Consider the following 21,928-nt stretch of genomic DNA (forward strand, 5'->3'; position numbering starts at 1 on the left):
CAGCGGAGATTTTTGGCGCGATTTTGCTATGCAGTGCATTGCATAGCAAAATCATGGTCACAATCGCCGGGAGAATTTGGAACTTTGCTGAATTGCAATCGCTAGCGTTTAGCTCGAACACTAGGGATTACTAGTGGAAAAGGGCCCTAACTACACGTTTTGCAGAAAACCACAACTTTCATAGGTGGAGGTGATTAGTGTCTGAGCAGAGCTGATTAAGGCCTGGTGCACACCAAAAACCGCTAGCAGATCCGCAAAATGCTAGCAGATTTTGATACGCTTTTTCTTCTTTTTCTGTAGCGTTTCACCTAGCATTTTGCGGTTTTGTGAAGCGTTTTTGGTGCAGTAGATTTCATGTATTGTTACAGTAAAGCTGTTACTGAACAGCTACTGTAACAAAAACACCTGGCAAACCGCTCTGAAGTGCCGTTTTTCAGAGCGGTTTGCGTTTTTCCTATACTTAACATTGAGGCAGAAACGCATCCGCAATCCAAAATCTGCAGCAGCCCGGGAGTATGCGTTTCTGCAAAACGCCTCCCGCTCTGGTGTGCACCAGCCCATTGAAATACATTACCCTAGCAGATTCGCACCCGCAAGCGGATCGCAAACCGCAGCAGAACCGCTCTGGTGTGCACTAGGCCTAACTGCCTCTGTGATTATTTCCACAAAACATGCACTATTGCTGGGGCTTGAGAACAGGGTTGGGCAACAGTGCTAAAGGACCTGTTGCACAGGGCACCTTCTGAGGATCTTGTGGAGACCACGTCTTGATACATCAGAGCAGGGTTGGACTGGGACCCTAAGGGCCCACCAAGAAAGTTTCAGCCTGGGCCCCCCCCCCCAGCACTTCTGAGGACAGTCTCCAATAGGGATATGTCCACATGCAGCAAGTAGTCAAATGGCAGCAGATTTTCTGACAAAATGCAATCACATTGGCAGCAGATACACCCACAAAATGCAATCAGATTGGCAGCAGATATCCCCACAAAATGCAATCAGATTGGCAGCAGATACCCCCAACAAAATGCAATCAGATTGGCAGCAGATTTTCCGACAAAATGCAATCAGATTGGCAGCAGATACCCCCACAAAATGCAATCAGATTGGCAGCAGATATCCCCACAAAATGCAATCAGATTGGCGGCAGCCGGCAGATATCCCAGTTTAGATAGGCATGTCTAAAGGTGTCCCCAGTTTAGATAGGCAGGTCACCAGTTAGTGGGGGCCCCCATGCTGTAAGGGGGGGCAGTGGGCACCTAGGGCCCCCGTTTCGCGCTCCCCCCTCCAAAATTGCAGCCAGCAGCGGCAGCGAGCAGGAATCATTTACTGGGAGAATCAGAGAGCTCTGCGTGCCGCTGCTGATCTGGTCTCCTGCACTGCACTGTCCAATCACGCTCTCACAGGAAGTACAGCGAGAGCGTGATTGGATAGTGTCAGTGCAGAAGACCAGCGGCACGCAGAGCTATTGCTCTCGGTAAGCTGTTCCGCTGGCTGCAATTCTGGAGGGGGGGGGGAGCGCAAAAGGGGGGCCCTAGGTAAAGCCTCCCCCCTCCCCTGCCTCTCTGTGCCCACTTTTCCCCCCTTCCTGCGCTGTGCCCCCTCCTTTTCAGCACTGGGGACCCCAGGAGGCAGGGAGGTCGGGGGCCCCCGATGGAAAAAACGGTACTTCGGCGGCTCAGTCCGAGCCTGCATCAGAGCTGTTCTTATGGCACAAAGGGGACCTGCCCACCTATAGTCTGCGCTGGATCAATATCTAGCTAATCAGTGCACAGCTGAAGTGAAGGGATGATTCCCAGTCACAGAGGAATTATTCCTGTAAGGACTGGATTTGCAGCACAGGCCTCCATTGCTGCAGCTCTCTCTGGTATGACTGACAGCCCCGCCAGAGTCATAAAGAGCGTCAGGAAGCAGCCGAGAGTATTGCCGAGGGTGACGGACACACCAGGGAGATGTGACATCTAATATTTGTCCTGCGGTGATTTACAATCCCCACTTTTATTCTATTAGCATAAAACCTCTGAGGAAATCTCCGCGCGTTGGCTGTGTGGGATAAAAATTAGTTGAAGTTTAAATAGATGGAATAGCTTCTATACAGGTACAATAAATTGCTGTGGCTGACTAGTTATAGAGTGATTATCATCTGTGAGAGGAAAGAAATGAAATGCAAGGTGAGGAGAGCCTTCATTTATTTCCTCTGCATCGGGCAAAACCATTTGTCTTGTTTCCTCAGCACAAGAAATGAGGAGCTTCTAGACAAAGAGCTTCAGATTCTACCCGACCTTCTGCTTCCAAGGGATCGTATAAAAGGAAAGGGTGTTTTTTTTTCTTAATGTTAATGTGATCAACCTCATTTAAATAACCTTCACAGCTTATGTAAGATTTATCTTATTTAAAGCGGTATTGTCACCATAAAAATCAAATTTCAACAGCAATAGGTCTGAGTGTATTAAGTGATAAAGATGCTAATCCTGCATTCAAAACTTGCAAAACTTTTTCTGCTGTTATGGTTTGGAGTTATCACATACTTTAGGAGCACTGGCCCTAGTGCCAAAAAGTTGAATGCTGGGAGTTCTTTTGAATGCTGGGAGTTCCTTTTATCTATAATATATTCCTCCTTTTCCATTTATTTCCCTACCTAGCTGATCACTTGTGTTTACAAGCAAGGCTGAGGTGACTCAGTGATTGGATGTGTAAATAAATAAATAAAAAAAGACTCTGGGAGGAGGGCAGCTGATGAATACACAATGAGCAAGAGAAGGGGGGGGGGGGGGAAACAAGAGTCAGGGAGGATATGATGTCAGCATTAGCTTGGCAAGATGGCCACTGCCTAGAATAGGATTTTCTGCTTTTCCTTTGTAAAATTCACAGGAATAATTACGTGGATAGCACAATACATCTGTTATGTAAGTGGAAGTAGTATTTATCTACTTATATATGTGGTTTTTATTTCTAGGTTAGCATGGGTGTCGCTTGTTCTTTAAAGTGTACCTGTAGGGGGGGGGGGAAAAGTGCCCCAAATGTGTACTTACCTCACTAGAAGAAAATCCAGATGCTTCCTCCGTCATCCTCCATTGGGCCGTGGGACCTACAGGAAACTGTTGACAAGCCTTTGTCAACAGCTTGCGTCGGCGCTGTAGCACTGGCCCTATCAGGCTTGGCTTTTTCCCGCTGAAGTATGAGCAGGTCTGTGCTACTGGGCAGGTGCAGTGCAGTCGCGCTTATCCATTGTACAGGAGTGTGGCCAGCTCCAGGGGGTCCAGGAAGAATCTGGAGAAAGATGTGGGAAGCCTCTGGAGGAGGCGGCTTCCCTCTCCCAAGGTAAGTATCTAACTTTTTACATTTCAGATGTCACAGATTTGCTTTAAAGAGTAACTGTCAGGCTGCAGAAGCTAATTTAAACCTCTATTCTCCTGTGTTAAACAGTTTAGAAGGAAGCTCAAAAGCCATTAGTGAAGATAAACATTTCAGTTACCTTTGATGTGTGCTTATCTTAAAGTCTGTTATAGACCCATAAAGACGCAAGCCGCAGCTAAACTGCAAAGCATTCTGGGGCCCTCCCCTCGGCTGCTAATGAGACGGTACAGGAGCTTCTAATCAGTCCAGCGCGAAGCACTGATAAATCTCGGGGCAGAGTACACTGCAGGACTCAGCTATTGTTCCTAGCCACATGGCTCATTAATATTCACTGCACACCGTGTTGTTCAAGAACGAGCTTATCTGTGATCAGAAGCAGGCAGGACATGACGACACATTTGGCTTCACAAACATGGAGCCTGCCATGAGCTGTCAGGAGCATCTATCTCTGCATATACTATATACAAATTCTGTGAAATCCAAACGTGGACAGTGAAATGCATATGTAATGTAAGTACAGCCAATCTTTAGCTACTGATATATGTGTTTATTTTCTCTGAGACCCTATACCTAACAGCTCCTCTTTAAACATTATATTGGCCTGCGAGCACAGAGGCAGCCATGTCTGCTTCATTATATCTACAGGCTCATGCTCAGGCTGGATTCACATATGACATAGCGTGAAAAAGTAGCATTTTAGGATGATGCGTTTGCGATTCTTTTGCATTTTTTTTTTTTTTTTTTACGCAGATGCATTTTTCATGCATTTTGTGTGCGTTTTAATGCATTTACATTTTACTAATGTAAACCGCATATGCTTTTTTTAAATTTATGCAAATCACTACAAAGACAGCAGGAAGCAGAAACACATCAGAGATCTTTATTTTTGTAATCAAAACCGCATAAAAAATGCATGCAAAACGCTATGCATATGCGTTACCATAAACCTTCATTATGTGCATTTGGCAGCCAGCCTGCATATTATGCAGCACTGCCAGCATTTGTGAAACGCATACTGTAAAAACGCAGTACAATGCAGCTTCTTCTGCATCCCATATACTAACATTGCTGCATAAAACGCAGCATTATACGCTACGTCAGCATTTCTGCTATGTGTGCACCCAGCCTCAGTCACTGAGATACAAATAGCTCTGACTTGCATACACATTTGATGCCTATTTGGATACAGAGAAGCACCCTGAAGCCCCTTTCAGTGATCAGTTGCGTTGTATTCCATGTGACAGCTGGAACGCAATGCAACATTACAGACAGTGGCGCTGAACCTTACTCTGCGTTCCAATGGGTACAGTGATGCATACAGTTCAACCAAAAGTATTCTTCACTTTCATCACTCGTGTTTACCAGTAACAGCAGTGCGCTACCATGCCACCTGCCATTATACCGCAATGACCCCACTGCACTGTGTCGCTATAGGTGGAGCATTGCCGTGTGGCATGCCGCATTACAGAACAGCCGTAATACCGCAATGCAACGTTTCACCATGAATGGGGCTCCACAGGGCTGGAACCCACTAAGGGGGGCCATTTGCCAAATCGTGGAAGTGCTGAGATTTCACAGATATTCTTGTAGTGATTGTGATTTGGCTACTGTACTGATGGGATCATTCATAAAATATTGGGGTTAAATGCTGTATTAGAAATTCGACAGGAAGAGGAGACTGCTGAGCTGCAGTGTTGGCCACAAAGAGTTATCCTCTCAACAGTAAAAGGATGGAGTGGGTGGGGTCAGGGGATGTCGGTTATACTGGGTAGTGACAACTGGTTGGGTAACATCTACTCTGCCTGCAGCTGTGGTCTTCTGAATGGATTCTTGGTCATGTGACTACCTTTAGAAAAGCAGTGTCTCTGGAGCATCTGCATCAAATGTGAAAATAGGGCAAGTACACCTACATGAATGGCAAATACTCTGGTTTTACTGGTGCTTTGATATGATCAAAAATTGTTTCCATTTCAGCTTGTTGCCATCTTTGAATTTGTAGAATGAACTATAAGTTCCATTTGCCCTTTATTGAAGGGGTTCTGCGGTATGTGTAAAAAACAAACAAACGGATACTTACCTGGGGCTTCCATCAGCCCCCTGCAGCTGTCATGTCCCACGCCGTCCTCCTACGATCCTCCGTTCCCCGTTGCCGGTCTAATCATTCCAGTACCGTGCAGTAAGCTCCCGATGATGCAAGCAGGAGCGAGCCTTATTCATCATCTAATAAGATGAATTATTAGACCGGTGCGGTGGCAGGAAACAGAGGATCGTAGCGGACAGCACGGGACATGACAGCTACAAGGGGCCGATAGAAGCCCCAGGTAAATGTCAGTTTTTGTTTTTTTCTTACACATGCTGCAGAACCCCTGTAGTAATGAAGGACAAATGGAACTTACAGTCCATCCTCCTCCGCAGGCCTGTTCCAGCACTAACACTGTCCCACTTGGCTTTCTTTGGAAAAAGCCAGGTCAGGTCCGTGCTACTGCATGGACCCAGCCATGGATTAGGATGTAATGGGGCCCCTAGGCAAGGTAGTGGACCTGTGGTCCTTTAGCCTGAAGTGGAGAGAGGTCAGAAGGTGGCAAGTGGGCCCTTTGACACCCACTAGGCTCTAAGCACCTCCCAAGGTTGCCTGGTGTATAATCCTGCTCTGCATGGACCTGATCAGGCTTGCCTAATTCCACCAGAGCACAAGTGAAATGTTAGTGTGTGTGCGCGGGGAGGCCACTCTTCAAGGGGTCCTAGCAATGTAACGGGCTGATGTACGAGATGCCTTTATAGGATCCAGAAGCTTCCCCCCTCCCGAGGTACTTATTTTTCATTCAACAACCTGATGCAGGAACAAATAGCCTGTGCATTGTCTATTGTATGTTACAGTAATTCCTACCATCATTGCATTAATTCTATCAATAACACATAAAGCGGTATTAACCACTTGAGGACTACAGGTTTATACCCCCCTAGTGACCAGGCCATCTTTTTTTTTTTTTTTTTACAATTCAGCACTTTAACAGTTTATTGCTCGGCCATACAACTTAGCACCCAAATGAATTTTACCTCCTTTCCTTCACACCAACAGAGCTTTCTTTTGGTGCGGTTAGATTGCTGCTATGTTTAGTTTTTTGTTTTTAATTCAAAAATAGCCATTTTTTTTATATAAAGAAAATATTTTACTTCCCCCATAATTTGGCCCTAGACTACATAACATGCACTACACTCAACATACATACATTACAATCTAATGCCTGCCATAGACATGCGTCTATGGCAGGGATTAGATTGTGAGCCCATCCGAGGGACAGTTAAGTGACAAGGCTATTTTTCTGTACAGTGCTGTACAAGATCGCAACGCTATATAAATACATTTTTGCATGTAACTGAAAAAATACACCTGCCAGTCCCGATTTCGGGCTGGCAGGCTGATAACTGTTCCCCGCTGTGTTCACAGACTCGTGCGAGCTCCCGTCTAATCTCCATCCTCACGGCTGAGGAACAACAGAGCCACTCTACGCCCACCAATTAGGCGGTGGCAGAGTGGTTAAGATGTGTTGCTGGTATTTCTAATGTTGGTTAATCGCAGAATTAGCTTGAGACACGTAAAAAGGACAGCGTCCGAGATTTAGGCGCCACCATAGGCCGTAATGTGAATTACAGCGCTATAGTGCAGCTAAATGAGTAATTTGCACACCAGCAATAGCCATAGCACAAATTACCATAGAAACGCTATAATTCGGATGCAAGCAATAACTGGAGCCAGAGTTAGGTCTTCCCCTACTGAATTAGGTTATAAGTAAGTCCTCTTTTCCACGGACAGTTGATAAGCAGCCAGTGAAATGCCTCTCAAACTCTCACAACTGCCTGCTGCTTGGCAACTACTTGCTGCTGCCTGGTAACTGCTCACTGCTGCCTGGTAAATGCTTACGGAGTACACAGTTTAACTGCCCGTGGAAATGAGGCCTTTGGGAATAGTTTTGTAAATATCTGGGAAATTTGTGTGAGCAGAGAGAGCCATTTTTCAGCTTCACCCGGCCCCTCTATTGCCCAGCCCTCTCCTTGTATATTAGGTTATACTTTAACTTGTTCAAGATTAAATCAACTATGGCGCACTTGGGGCTTTCTAAGCCTGGTGGGGTATAGTTTTAACGCCGCCCAATCCTGTGCACTGGGGCGCAACAACACATCCCAGTCGGCACAGAACTCAATCACAGTGATCAGGAAGTGTACAAAAAAAAAAAAAAAGGTCCTTAAAGCGGACCCAAACCAAACATTTTTTTTAATTCAAAATATTTAGTTGCACCACTCTGACACATACTAAGATAAACAAACACTCCTCTGAGCATTTCAGTGCATGCTTTTCACCCTTCCCTTTGCATAACTAGGGTTATACAGGTGGCAGCCATTAGCAATTCCTCCATTGCCGGACACCACCTACTCCACCAGTTTGCCGGATTCTGTCCCGGCAATATGAAAGGAAGGGAGGGGTTCCTCCAATAAATGTAAAATATTTTATATTTGTCATCATGCAGCTGAAAAAAGGCTGCTATTTATTATTATAATTTAGAAAATAGATTTTATTCTTGAAATCTTATATTTTTAATTTGGGTCCACTTTAAGAGCTTTTTCTAAGCAATTGTGATTTGAAAAGCTTTTTGCTAATGTAATGCTATGGGTGTGATCCCACTAGAAGGATGTGCTTTTTATAAGAATCAACCATAGTATTTCAATAGCTTTTCAAATCACGACCGCTAAAAAAGCTCTGGCAGAGTGAACCAGACCTTAGTCCTAAACGAGTTAATAAGGAGCTCACCAGCAATGAACTGGCACAACAGATATATTACTTTGTGACTGCAAATTTTTTCCATTAAACTTTATAAAAACATTACCAATGATAAAAGTCTATTATTGATAGAAACGAGAGTAATTTGATATTGACTGATGCAATAGCTCCGCCTGAGTGTTTTTATAGGAATGGACTAGGGAAACAATCTGTGCTTAGAAACCAGGTTCCCGGACAACTCCTCTCTGTACCCAGCTCTGCAGCTTGCGTCTTGTGGCATTTTATCAGCACAAAAAAAAACCCACACATACACACAACTTCCCCATCATCTCTTTATTCAAGTATGTCACAGCAGTTATATTACAAATTACAGTATTTATTTCAAAGGTCAGCAAGTCCATTTTTTTTCAATTTTTTTTTAAATAACTTACTTTAAAAACTAATAGAAAATGAAAACCAGGAAAATAAAAAACAAGAAAGACATCAATTTTAAACACAGTTTTGGATAAAACTACAGGATCCAGAAAATATAGGTCATGGTTAATAGAGAACTATATGAACCTGAACAGTAACAACGATAATTATAATCATAATATAACAAAAAGGAAAAAAAAACACAACAATGGCAAAACGCAACAGGGAAAATCCCAACAAATTCAAGCTTATGTGGTGAAGAGAGAGATGTGTTACGCTCCTAAGCCGAGAATCCAACATGCCCAACGGGTAGTTACAAAACGCAAACTTAGAAACAAAACTATACTGAATAATAAGAAAAACCTTTCAGAAAACACTGAGCCTCCAAAGGAAATGGGGGTGGTGCCTACAGTGAGCACATGCTTGCTTTAACTTTCTAGAAGTACAGTAGGTAAAATTTGATTGGTTGTTGGAAACCAGGTAGAAGTGATGGCACAGGTGGCTTCATGTCCAGAATCAACAAGTATGTGGAGATGAACTGTAATCTGTTCCGGATACTGAATACAATTCACTAATGCTTTATTTGAAAAGGAGTTTGGGTCTGCTTAAAGGGAACCAGAGAGGAATGGGGGGTGAAAAAAGGAAAAGATTTTATACATACCTGGGGCTTCTTCCAGCCCCATAAGCCTGATTCGCTCCCACGCTGCCGCCCTCCGCTTCCTGGATCCGCCGGTACCGGGCCCGTCACTACTGGCGGACGCGGCCAATTGTCCGCATCACAGGGGCTCCCTCCGTACCCGTACGCATGCGGCTGCGCAGTAGGCAGCCACATGCGTATCTGTATGGAGAGATCACCCTGTGATGCGGAGAATTGGCCGCGTCCGCCGGCCGCGGGACCCGGTGGCGGCAGATCCAGGCAGCGGAGGACGGCGGCGTGGGAGCGATCCATGAGTATGGGGCTGGAGGAAGCCCCAGGTATGTATATTTCATCCTCTGTGGTTTCCTTTAAAGGAAACCAGAGATGAATAAGGAAAAATATTTTATACATACGTGGGGCTTCCTCTAGCCCCATCCGCCTGGATCGCTCCCACGCCGCCGTCCTCCGCTGCCCGCATCTACGAAACCGGATTCGGTCACTGACATCGGAGCCAGCCTATGCAGGGGCTGCTGGAGAGATACACAAACAGGGCTCTTCTTACACGCTAGACTGGGTCCGACTGACGGAAGTGCGGGGACCCGGTTCTCATAGCTGCGGGCAGCGGCATGGGAGCAATTCAGGCGGATGGGGCTGGAGGAAGCCCCAGGTATGTATACAATCTTTTTCCTTCATCTCTGGTTCACTTTAAGGGCTCAGACACACTAGAATCACTTTTCTGAGCGCTTTTTGACTTCCAGAGCTTTCTGAGAGCTTTTTTAAAAAACGCTTCCACTGACTTACATCAAAATTGTGGTAAAATCGCGGTAACATCGCACAATTTTACCACAAGTCAATAGGAGCGTTTTTTTTAAAAAGCTCTCAGAAAGCTCTGGAGGCCAAGAAGCTCTTACAGTGTGTCTGAGCCCTTATACCAGTGACAGGAAGCAGCAGGCTTGAGAGAAGTATGAAACCTACACTGCAGATATCATTTCCCATCAACCATTACCACCAATGTTAAAGCCGAACCCCAGGGAAACCGCTAAATACATAAAAAGCACAATGTTTAAATGCTCAAGATACTTGTAATGGTTTCCTACTAGTCCTGTGAGTGGCACATCTATGTCAGGACTTTATACCAACTCTTCAGAGCTTGTAGTATCTGCACATGCAGCTTGGACTATAGGCTGCCTGAGCATTTTGCTACCCCAGCCCCTAAAACTGACAATTATTAAGGTAGCCATACGTCTAGCGGTGATGGGCAGATTAGACCAAGAGACAAATCTCTCCCTAATCAAATCTGATACGAGAGATCTGTCCGCTGCTCACACACCGCAGGCAGATTCCCGATCAATTTCATGCTTGGCAGCACCAATTTTCATCAAATTCAATTATAATAATCGAATCGGATGGTCGATTGGCCGCCAAGTCGCCTGATGTACAGTGCTGCCACTGTAAAGGTAGCCATACAAGACAACAGATAGGCTAACAGTGCAGATAATCCCATTTGTTCTAGCAGTGAAAATACTTTTTAGACTTTTGAAGGAGAGTAATTATTTGGTGTATTTCCCTGCAATAGGACTATACCTGCAAGGTAACAAAATGCATTTGAAAGAATGTGCTTACAGAATTACACTATGACAGTAAAAAGCAAAAAGGCTTGTTTCCCTGTGGTAATTGAGCCCTGTCATGGGATAGAGCCACAGTGATGACTGGCTACTCAGGTGGCTGATGGGAAATTATTCACATGCTAGCCTTCTCTGCTTGCTCAAGCCTGCTGCTTTCTGTCACTGGTCTAGGTAGCCATACACAGAGGAGCAAGCATGTGTAGGCTTGCTTAGTTAAAACACAACTGACTGTTCGTTTTACACTTTATCTTGTCTGAATTCAGACAGGTATGAAAAACAATAGCATGCATTCAAGTATTTTGGGGGGAAAAAAAAAAAATGTTAAAACTACCCGCTTTACAGGAACTGAAAACACTACTGCATTACCATAACGGGGAGAAATAACCTGCACAGATCCTAGTCCTTCAGTTGAGGAAGCCAGTCTCCATGTGCATTTTCCAATGACCATGGCTCAACGTACAGGAACTCTGCTGCACAAAGGTGAGATCCTGGGGGTGGGGGAATGGTGTTACACAGGAAACCAGGTAAAAGTGATGACACAAAGCCTCATGTGCAGCATCAACAAGGATGTGGAGATAGAAAGACATACAGCTGAACATTTCTAGTGTGCCAAATAGTGCAGCAGGATGGCATAAACCTCTTGTTCTCAAGTGCATGATATGGAATAGAACTCAGGGATTCCTTTATTTGAAAGTGTGGGCCTGTTTTATACCATTGACAGGAAGCAGCAGGCTTGAGAGAACCGAAAAACTTGTGCTTCAGATAATTTTCCATCAGCTATACCACTTTTTTTAACCATCAAAGGTAAAATGTTTGCTGTAAAGTAGGTTTAAATCATTATGACTGACATTCATGTAGCGAACCAGCCATACTGCCATATTTAGATCACTTTTAAGGATGAAGAGGAGCCAGTTTAAGCCTCAGGCCCCTTTCACACAAAAATTTTCATTGTGATGCGTTACTTTTTTTTACTGCAGGGGGACGCTAATGCAATGAAAATCTATGGGGCCTTTCACACTGGATGTGATGTGCTGGAAGTGCGCATCTGCCGCAAGAGCATCCATGTGTTGCCTGGCAACACGCGCAGTAATGTGTGGTGGACCAGAAGTCATGCAAGTCTACGGTGATGCAGCTCTTTAAATGTTTTTCCTGGCGGGGTTGCGGCACGCATGCGCAGAAGCGTATCTTTTAAACACACTTCAGGAAATGATCGCTAGAGAGCCTTACTTCCTCTTTGGCTGTCAGCCAGAAAGGGGATTACCGCGTATTTACGCCAAAATCCCTGAAGGCTATTTTTTAGCGATGCGATCATCTGATCACACTGCACTGCTACCACCGCTTTACAGTGTGAAACCGGCCTCAGTGAAGGATGTAAATGTATCATAAAAGGGCAAATATATTGATGCTGCTCTTGGTTTTTTGGGTTTATTATGAAAACTGTTATTTCCAGGGACAGGAAATAAAGGACAGCAATCCTGCTGAAGGATTTTAACTCTTCCTTACTGCACATAAAATGTCACTTGCAATAGTCTCTGAGACCGTTGCTTGCGTCCTGTATGGACAGGAAGTGATGGGAATCCTCACAGATAAGGACACAGGACAGTAATAAAAATGACAAGGATGATAATCTGGGAAGCATGAGTGTACAATGAGCCAATGTCAGCATGAGCCACTCCTCATTACACAAAACTACTGCAATTGTCGGAGTTGAAGAAAACTAAAAGCTTACGGCTCAAAGTGAACTTACCTTACAAAGATATCAGTGCTGCCATTGTGAACTTTATGCATTTACTTTTTTGTAAGGATTCTGAATTCAATGGCTGCCATGCCAATTCTAAAGCTAGGTTCACACAATACCCGACAGTGGACAAGTGTCTAAATCCTAGATCATCTATAGGATCTGTTCACACAAGTCCGTTTTGACTGTGTCCATTGTGGTGGCAGCCAAACCCAAAGGACCGTCTTGCACATTCCCAGACAGCACAGAACACGGACATCGCTTGTTAAGTTACGACACCCAGATTACAGAAACAGCGGATTGTACATCAGATTACACCGGGAACCCGTGTGAGAACCTGTTAAGACTCTGATATTTAGTGTTGAGCCAGCAATTTACGGGCCACTAGAGATCTCATAGCATAACAAATTGGTGGACCACACTTGGCATCGTTCAAATTTGTTCACAATTTGATTCAAACTGTATTAAATGGTAAGTTTTATTTTTTTTGATCCACAAAAATGAGAGGATAGACCACTGGTGGATAAGAAAATATGATCAAAACTACCCCAAAATAAAACAAATGTAAAACGCACATGTGTATGACAACCTAAACTGATTGTGAATAAACATGCTGTGAGTGAAGTCTGGAGTCTCATGTATGCTTGTTTCAGGGCGCTTAATGGGCAAGATCCCCGGACACCCGGGATGGGCAAGATCCCCGGACACCCGGGATGGGCAAGATCCCCGACACCCGGGATGGGCAAGATCCCCGACACCCGGGATGGGCAAGATCCCCGACACCCGGGATGGGCAAGATCCCCGACACCCGGGATGGGCAAGATCCCCGACACCCGGGATGGGCAAGATCCCGGACACCCGGGATGGGCAAGATCCCCGGACACCCAGGATGGGCAAGATTCCCGGACACCCGGGATGGGCAAGATCCCCGGACACCCGGGATGGGCAAGATCCCCGGACACCCGGGATGGGCAAGATCCCCGGACACCCGGGATGGGCAAGATCCCCGGACACCCGGGATGGGCAAGATCCCCGGACACCCTGAATCGGCAAGATCAATACCCCCTGCCCCTTCCAAAAAAGCAATGGCAGACACCAGGTTTCTGCCATCAGATGTATTCTGGACCTACAGATGGTGTAAGTCTATTTCTCATTACATTGTAGTGAGTGAAGCAGAGCATTGAGGGTCCTAGCACCCCATCAACCGCTGCATTTATTCTTAGGGTTACTTTGGATAGGTTCACAGCATATAAACCGTTTAGATAACACATTTACACCAGCAGCATTGCCGACAGTGCCCACTGGTCAACAGTACTTAATCAGGTTCTGCGATTCACTTCAATCTTTTAGCAGCAAATTCATTTAGATGATTGCAGGTGCTCCAGGTCAATTTATTTTAGCACTTTTTATATTTCTTACTAGTTACATTTTCCTGCTATGAATTAGTACTGCTGTAATGTGTGTGTATGGCCACTTGCCACTAGGGGGCAGTGAGACACAGTAACAGAGGACTTCTGATTTCAGTTTCTATATTTTCTGCTAAAAGAGAGATCAAAGCATTCTAAGAATTTACAGTAACACGTGTTCTGCTGACTGAGGTCAAAAGCAGTTCACTTACGAGATAACTCTATTGAAGCTGCTAATGGGTTAAAGGGACCCAGTCACAGCAGTGAAGGATGCTAGAGAAGGTCAGCTTGTGGCATAGGTTTGAGGCATAACCCCATTCAGGTAATGGACAGAGGTACCCAAGCACTGCCATGCAACATGCTGTCACATTTGCATGATTCACATTTTACTTAAAGTGGATCCAAATTAAAAATACAAGATTTAAAAAGTGAAATCTATTTTCTAACTTATAATAATAAATAGCAGACTTTTTTTCAGCTGCATGATGACAAATATAAAATATTTTACATTCATTGGAGGAACCCCTCCCTTCCTTTCATATTGCCGAGACAGAACCCGGCAGACTGGTGGAGGAGATAAAAAACAAAACACAGGCTGCTACTGATGATGTCACAGGGGAGGTGATCTCAGCTTGTGGGATTTCACATAGACGACGCCCCTGTGAGGGAAGGTAGCTGATGACAAACACACCCATGATCTAAAACATCCTACTAAGCTCAGAAGTAATGGCTGCCACCTGTATAACCCTAGTTATGAAAAGAGAAGGGTGAAAAGCATGCACTGAAATGCTCATAGGCTTGAAGGAGTGTTTATTTATCTTTGTATGTGTCAGAGGGGTGCAACTAAATATTTTGAATTAAAAAAATGTTTGGTTTGGGGCCGCTTTAAACCTTACTGCTCAAAAAAGTAATTCCTATGGATTTTAGGGATATTAAATACTCTCACTTGGGGTATAGCTGAAACACATGAGAAAAACCTGTTTCCTTTTACATGTATACTATTGAGTGTGGTAGTAGTAGTGGTGGAAATAAAAAGCATTCCCTCCAGGATTCCTATGTATATATTGATGTATATATTGTGCAGTAGACATTACTATAGCAGCTTATGTAAGAACATTGATTTCCCAACAGGCAGCATGGCATACTGACAGGAAGTGGTATAGAGTGTGAGCGAGTGTGTGCGTAATATCAGGAATTCCGGTCATCTCTCTAGAGGCTCCAGCTTTAAAGGACACCTGAACTAAGGGTGATATGGAGGCTGCCATAATTATTTCCCGATTAAACAACAACAGTTTCCTGGCAGTTCTGCTTATCACTCTGGCTGCAGTAGTGTCTGCAACCAATATAGTAAAGTGGCCCATACACTGGACGATTTCAGCCATCGATCGATTAATTGATTCTATTGAATCGATCGAAAATAGATTCTATCAAATCTATCGATCGATTTGCGGCCGATTTTGATCGATTTTATCCATCTGACAGGATGGAAGATCTAGCTTGATCTGCTGCTGGCAGCAGATCGATGGCCCATAGAGTTGCATTGGATCTAATGGTCCAATAATGCATTTAGATCGATTTCTTATAGATTTCATTCCATTCTGAAAACTATTGGAAATCTGTTCCTAGTGTGTGGCACACATCAGATCGATTCCTGTCAGATTCTACCTGACAGGCATCTGCCAGAAATGTATCCGATGGTCAAATCTGCTGCAAATCCATACGTGTATGACCACCTTAACCTGCCTGGCGTTCTATTAAGATCGCCAGGGAGGCTGCGGGAGGGTTTTTTTTTAATAAAAAAAAAACTATTTCATGCAGCCAACTGAAAGTTGGCTGCATGAAAGCCCACTAGAGGGCGCTCCGGAGGCGTTCTTCCGATCGCCTCCGGCGCCCAGAATAAACAAGGAAGGCCGCAATGAGCAGCCTTCCTTGTTTTGCTTACATCGTCGCCATAGCGACGAGCGGAGTGACGTCATCGACGTCAGCCGACGTCCTGACGTCAGCCGCCTCCGATCCAGCCCTTAGCGCTGGCCGGAACTTTTTGTTCCGGCTACGCTGGGCTCAGGCGGCTGGGGGGACCCTCTTTCGCCGCTGCTCGCGGCGGATCGCGGCAGAGCGACGGCGATCAGGCAGCACACGCGGCTGGCAAAGTGCCGGCTGCGTGTGCTGCTTTTTATTTCAGCCAAATCGGCCCAGCAGGGCCTGAGCGGCAGGCTCCGGCGGTACTGGACGAGCTGAGCTCGTCCAGACCGCCCAGCAGGTTAAGACTGTCAGAGCACCGGATCTGCATGCTTGCTACCGTAACTACGTTCACAGTGGTGCGGTGTAAGCACCTCATAATGCAGCTTTCTGCAATGCATCACCTATGCAACATTCACAGTGAGGCTTGGTGCAGTTTAAAGAGGAACTGTAATGAAAATTATATAATGAATCCAATTTCTTATTTTTCACAATATTCATTTATAGATTATTTAGTCAGTGTTTGCCCATTGTAAACTCTTCCCTCTCCCTGATTTACATTGTGACATTTATCACAGGTGGTGACCTCTTTAGTTCTGCCAGGTGACCTGTATGGAAGTTCGGTTACTGAGAGTTCTATGGGAGATGCTGGTTGCTTGGTAGTTTGAAAAAGGCGTCATCTCTCAACAAGACAGCAACTGTAAGGGCCATGGCGATGACATCACAATGTGGGAGGGGTTTCACCATAATACCAGCCATACAGACATCCCCTGAAAGTCTACTCAAGATTCTTTTGAGAAAGGGGATATCTGCTACTGATTGGGATGACATTCAATCCTTAAAAATCCTCTTTCAGGGCATTCTGCATTGTAACACTGCATGCAGCGAGTTACCGCAAAACGCACGCATTAACAGGGACAGCTCAGCATACTTTTCATTGACTGTATACTTGACTGTATGCAACACACAGATAATGTGCGGCACGACTTTCCCGTACCATTGTGTTCCTGTTACAGGCACTGCAAAGCAACGCCCCCTGTGAACTTTGCAGAAAAGTATTAGACGAAGTAAATATGTCAACTTTCATATCGCTCAGCTTAGGTGTGCTTTAAAGAGGAACTCCAGACAAAATAATGTAATAAAAAGGTGCTTCATTTTTACAATAATTATGTACAAATGATTTAGTGAGTGTTTGCCCATTGTAAAATCTTTCCTCTCCCTGATTTACATTCTGACATTTACCACATGGTAACATTTTTACTGCTGGCAGGTGATGTCAGTGGAAGGAGATGCTGCTTGATTTTTTTGGCAGTTGGAAACAGCGGTTATTTCCGACAATGCAATGAGGTTCACAGACAGGAAGCTGTGTGGACCATGGTCCTGACATCACGCTGTGGGAGGGGTTTCACCACAATATCAGCCATACAGAGCTCGCTGATGATCAGTTTGTGAAAAGGAATAGATTTCTCATGGGAAAGGGGTATCAGCTACTGATTGGGATGAAGTTCAATTCTTGGTCACGGTTTCTCTTTAAGTAACATTACGGATTATTTAAAACAAACAAAGGATTCTTTTGTGGGGATGTAAAAATGAAAATCTGTTCTGTCCAGCAAATGAGGGAGTGTTGCTGGGCCTGCATGGAAGCAGCCATTGCTGGATGCAGAATAAAATGGAATGGTAACTTTTATAGAAGTGAACACAGAAATTAACTAATGTAACAATGTTATTAAAGGATAACTGAAGTGAGTGTGGCCGTCCTGCTGATCCTCTGCCTCTAATACTTTTAGCCATAGATCCTGAACAAGCATGCAGCAGGTCAGATGTCTCTGACAAAAATCTGACTGGATTAGCTGCATGCTTGTTTCAGGTGTTATTCAGACACTACTGCAGCCAAAGATATCAGCAGGATAATCAGTCAACTATTGTTTAAAAGGAAATAAATATGGCAGCCACCATCTCGCTCTCATTTCAGGCGTCTTTTAAAATGACCATTCAATAACATTTTGCAGGCTGCGAGAAATTTCAGAAACTGAAGGTAAACTGTACTTTATGAGGACAGACTCTACTCACGCTGAAGCACAGACTTCGCATTTTGCAGTTGGAGTATTGAGAAACAACTGATATGAGACCCGGTTCACACTTCAAGAGTTTTTGTGGTTTCTTTTTATGCGCTTGTGTTCAAGCGATGTTATTTTTAAAAAAATCACCCATAGCACTGCATTAGCAAGAGCTTTTCAAATCAGGCCGTCCGCGTTGGGCTATTTTTGAGGCGTCTGTTTCCAAATCCCGGCGCTTGAGTGGGCGATTCGTTTTTGTGCTTAGTTTTCTAAGCGTTTTTTTCCGAGTGGTTTTGTAAATCACTCCCTGACACAAGTCAGAAAGTGAACTATTTGACCTGGAAAAGAATAAATACAATGTATTTATTATTAAAAACGTGAACGCAATCAATACACAAAGATTTTGAGAGCGTTTTGCGTTTCTCCTATACTTTCCATTAACGCAGAATCGCCTCAAAAATGGGCCACACGCCGCTTTATTGAATGGACAGCGCACGACTCGCGCTGATATGAACCTATTCATAGATATTAATTGCACAACCCCCCCCCAAAAAAAAAAAAAAAAACGCCTACAGTGTGTACGTGCCCTTAAAGCGGAATTGTCAGCCACAAAATCAAATTCCATTTTCCCACTGCTCTGTGTTTATTACGTAGTCTACATGCAGTCTGCATTGCAAGCATTCCAAAATAATCATAAATGTGTCTGCTGTAATATAGCTTATCTCAGTCAGCCTGGGTCTATTCTGGTACATTGCCAGGGAGAGGGAAGCTTGTCATCTACCCTCCCACATCCCTACTCATCACTGATTGGTTGAGGGCAGCTAAGTAAGCTTCTTAAATCTGATCTATGCTGTGCTTACGTATTTACACAGCGGGCTTAATATGACAGTGCAGTTATTTAGGAGGGGGGGGGGGAAAAAAGGAGGAAATTACATCAGGATTGGCTTCAGTCAGAAGTCAAAATGGAATATCCCAGAAACAGTTTCCTATTTATTTACTATATAAAACGCATTGAAATCAAAACGTGGACAGTACAATACATCTGTTATGTAAGTAGAACAATTACTTATCAACATGTGTTTTGTTTCCCCTAGGATAGTATGGTTGTCCCTGCTGCTTTAAAAAGCTCTTGCAGTGTGAACTAGGCCTTACTCCATTTTCGCACTGGGATTCATTTAGTAGTTGGCAGCAGGACACTTCCATCTGAGGCAGGGAACACTTGTCAGTTTTCTGCGCACGTTTTTCTGCACACTAAGTGCGTTTCTATGCAGAAAAACGCGCACGTTTTTTCACAGCGACTAATGTAATGATACAGAAAACTGATAAATTGTGGAGAATTATGATGCAGACTTCCAGTTTTTTTTTCTGTGCACGAAAAACACATTCAGTTCTCTTGCATACTACATGCGATTCCGAATTGTGATTTTGACAATTTTACATGTGATTCTGATTTGGGATTTTTAATCGGTACTTCATGCTGCGTTTTTCTTTTGATAGCATACAGGGAAAATCGGAATCGCAAATCCGATTTGCAGTGTGCAGGGGCCTAAGTGTGCACTAGCACATTGATTAACATAAGTTTTTCTGTGCAGAAAAACATGTACGAAATCAGTCGTGTGTGTCCCCTGCCTGACAGTCTTCCCTGGATCAGTGTGTTATGAAGATTTTGTATGCAAAAGTGGAATACCTATTCATTTATTTATGACAAGTTCATTATAAAAGGAACAGAAAATCAGTTCATGTAACAATGTTATTCGATTGGGTGAATTCTATATTTTCCAAGAAAATAGCTCCATGCTAATTCAGCTGATCTGCATGGAAGCGCACTAACATTTGGGGTGGTCACCACAATTCTGATAGCTCCAGTTTGCATGCACATTTGTAAAGGAAACTTGCATGCAAGCCACCATGATTGGTGCATATCTATCTCTGCCATTACACCTTCCAACACCACAAAGCTCTGGAGATGTGATGGGCACACAGCCTATTCTCACACTGATGGTGGGTTATGACAGAGGATTCTGGGATACAGTGCAGGGCATTGTGGGAGGAACTGTGGTCAGAAGAGAAAGAGGAGAGCTGAAAAGTTTTTCTACAACATTGATGTCTGTCCAGACAGTGGGGATTCTATGATCAGTGGAAGAGTTTCTCTACAACATTGCAGCATGCCCTGACATTGGGCATTGTATGTTCCTGAAGTTGGCCAACAATGCAGCACAGGAGTGGCATCATGCGGTGGGCGGGGTTAGTGGTGAGAATAATGCTCTTGGCCATCGTTGGCTGAGGGGGGGTTGGGGACTCCTGTACACACGCTAGATTCTCAGCAGATGCGGCCATTATCGCCCACCTCAGTCGTGTTTCCTGTAACGTGTGTACGGGACTTAAGTCTGGGCACGGGAAGGAGTGGTGGGGGAATGGGCTGCTGAATAACGTTCAATAACGTACAACCAATCAGGGTGGAATCAACTGTTTGTTGAATTGGGCCAGTGTTGCATAGCGTTCGCCCAACCTTTACTGATTAAAGTTAAGGGATTTAAGTCTGTTAATGCATCTACGCCTTAATCCCTTCCTGCCATCACAGGTCAGGTTTAAACTGCGATCCTTCAGAAATCAGGCAGCCCAGCAGACGCAACACTCTTATCGCAAAGGAGAGGTGGAAAAAAAACCCTCTCCAGTTCATCTAACGGCCTCTTGCATGAAAGGATCTTTCAATTTATTCGTCGCAAACTGAGAAATGTTCTAAAATCTTTTAGCAGACCAGTGACTCCTCTCTATTTGGAAGCACCATTTCCTGCTTCTGGGAATTAAGTTGTGAACAAATCTACACTCGCTTCTGCCATCTTGCCCCCCTCCCCAATTCCCATGGTGCTATGAAAGGAGATGGGGTCATCGATTCAATAATCTCACCGGTTGTCCACAGTTTCTGCGTTCGCGCAGCAGCAGGAGGGGGGGGGGGTTGCTGACACAATTCTTGTAAAATAACTAATCGCTATGGATTTTTGTCTCCTGGAAAAGTTCTGCTTGGCTGAGCGCTTCTGCTGAGAACAAGAGACCAGCCGGGCTTCCTATTTCTCTACTGCGCCAGGAACCTGCTTCTGTTACCTGGGAAAGAATTATCGGATCGCTTGAGAAAGAAAAACGCACTATAGGAATTTATAGAAAACTCTAGATACAAGTCCTCCTCTTAAACTAAAACTTTTACTGTTATTAGGATATCTTATATTTATATACTGTATAATATATATATATAAAAAAAAACTTAAGGGGATGTATAACAAAACCAGCTGTAGTACAAAATTAGCCTATCTTATATACAAATACTCCATGTTTCAAAATGGCAGTCCCAGACCCCAATGGAAAAAACAAGCAAAAACAAAATAGTTTAATACTAAAGAAATACCATAAAAATAGCCTATTTCCAGCTACAAATCTTTAGCCAACCACACAAGCTGTGAAAGGGGGAAGGAGTTAATCAGCTACACACAGATTGATCAGCCATTTTGTTCCTGAAGGACACCATTAGCACTAGCCCTTCAATTGACCAATAAAACAGCAATGACCCTTATTGTCAAGTAAGCTGATTGGTTGTTGTATGGTGCTTCAAACCAATGGTTGCATTTAACTTTATCCAGTTCAGACAGACGTGTCCTCTCACACAAACACAGTCATCATATTCGTTTTGAAGCTTTGCTCATGTGAAGGCATCTAGGGATGGTATCAAATAATTTTGCGTTGATGCAGGCTTATGCAAGTTTTGTATGCAGCTTGAAAATGGACCAATCAAAGGTTACCTCAGCAGGATTTGATTGGTTCATGTTCAAGCTGCACAAATTTGCATAATGCTGAATCAACTCAAAATTGCATCTTACTGACCATCCCTAAAAGCAGCCAATGAAAACACCCAACATCAAGTCCTGTGAGCAGTTATTACTCAGGCTACAAAATGACCGATTCCACTTTT

The sequence above is a fragment of the Hyperolius riggenbachi genome, chromosome 4, assembly GCF_040937935.1.
Source record: "Hyperolius riggenbachi isolate aHypRig1 chromosome 4, aHypRig1.pri, whole genome shotgun sequence".
NCBI lineage: Eukaryota > Metazoa > Chordata > Amphibia > Anura > Hyperoliidae > Hyperolius > Hyperolius riggenbachi.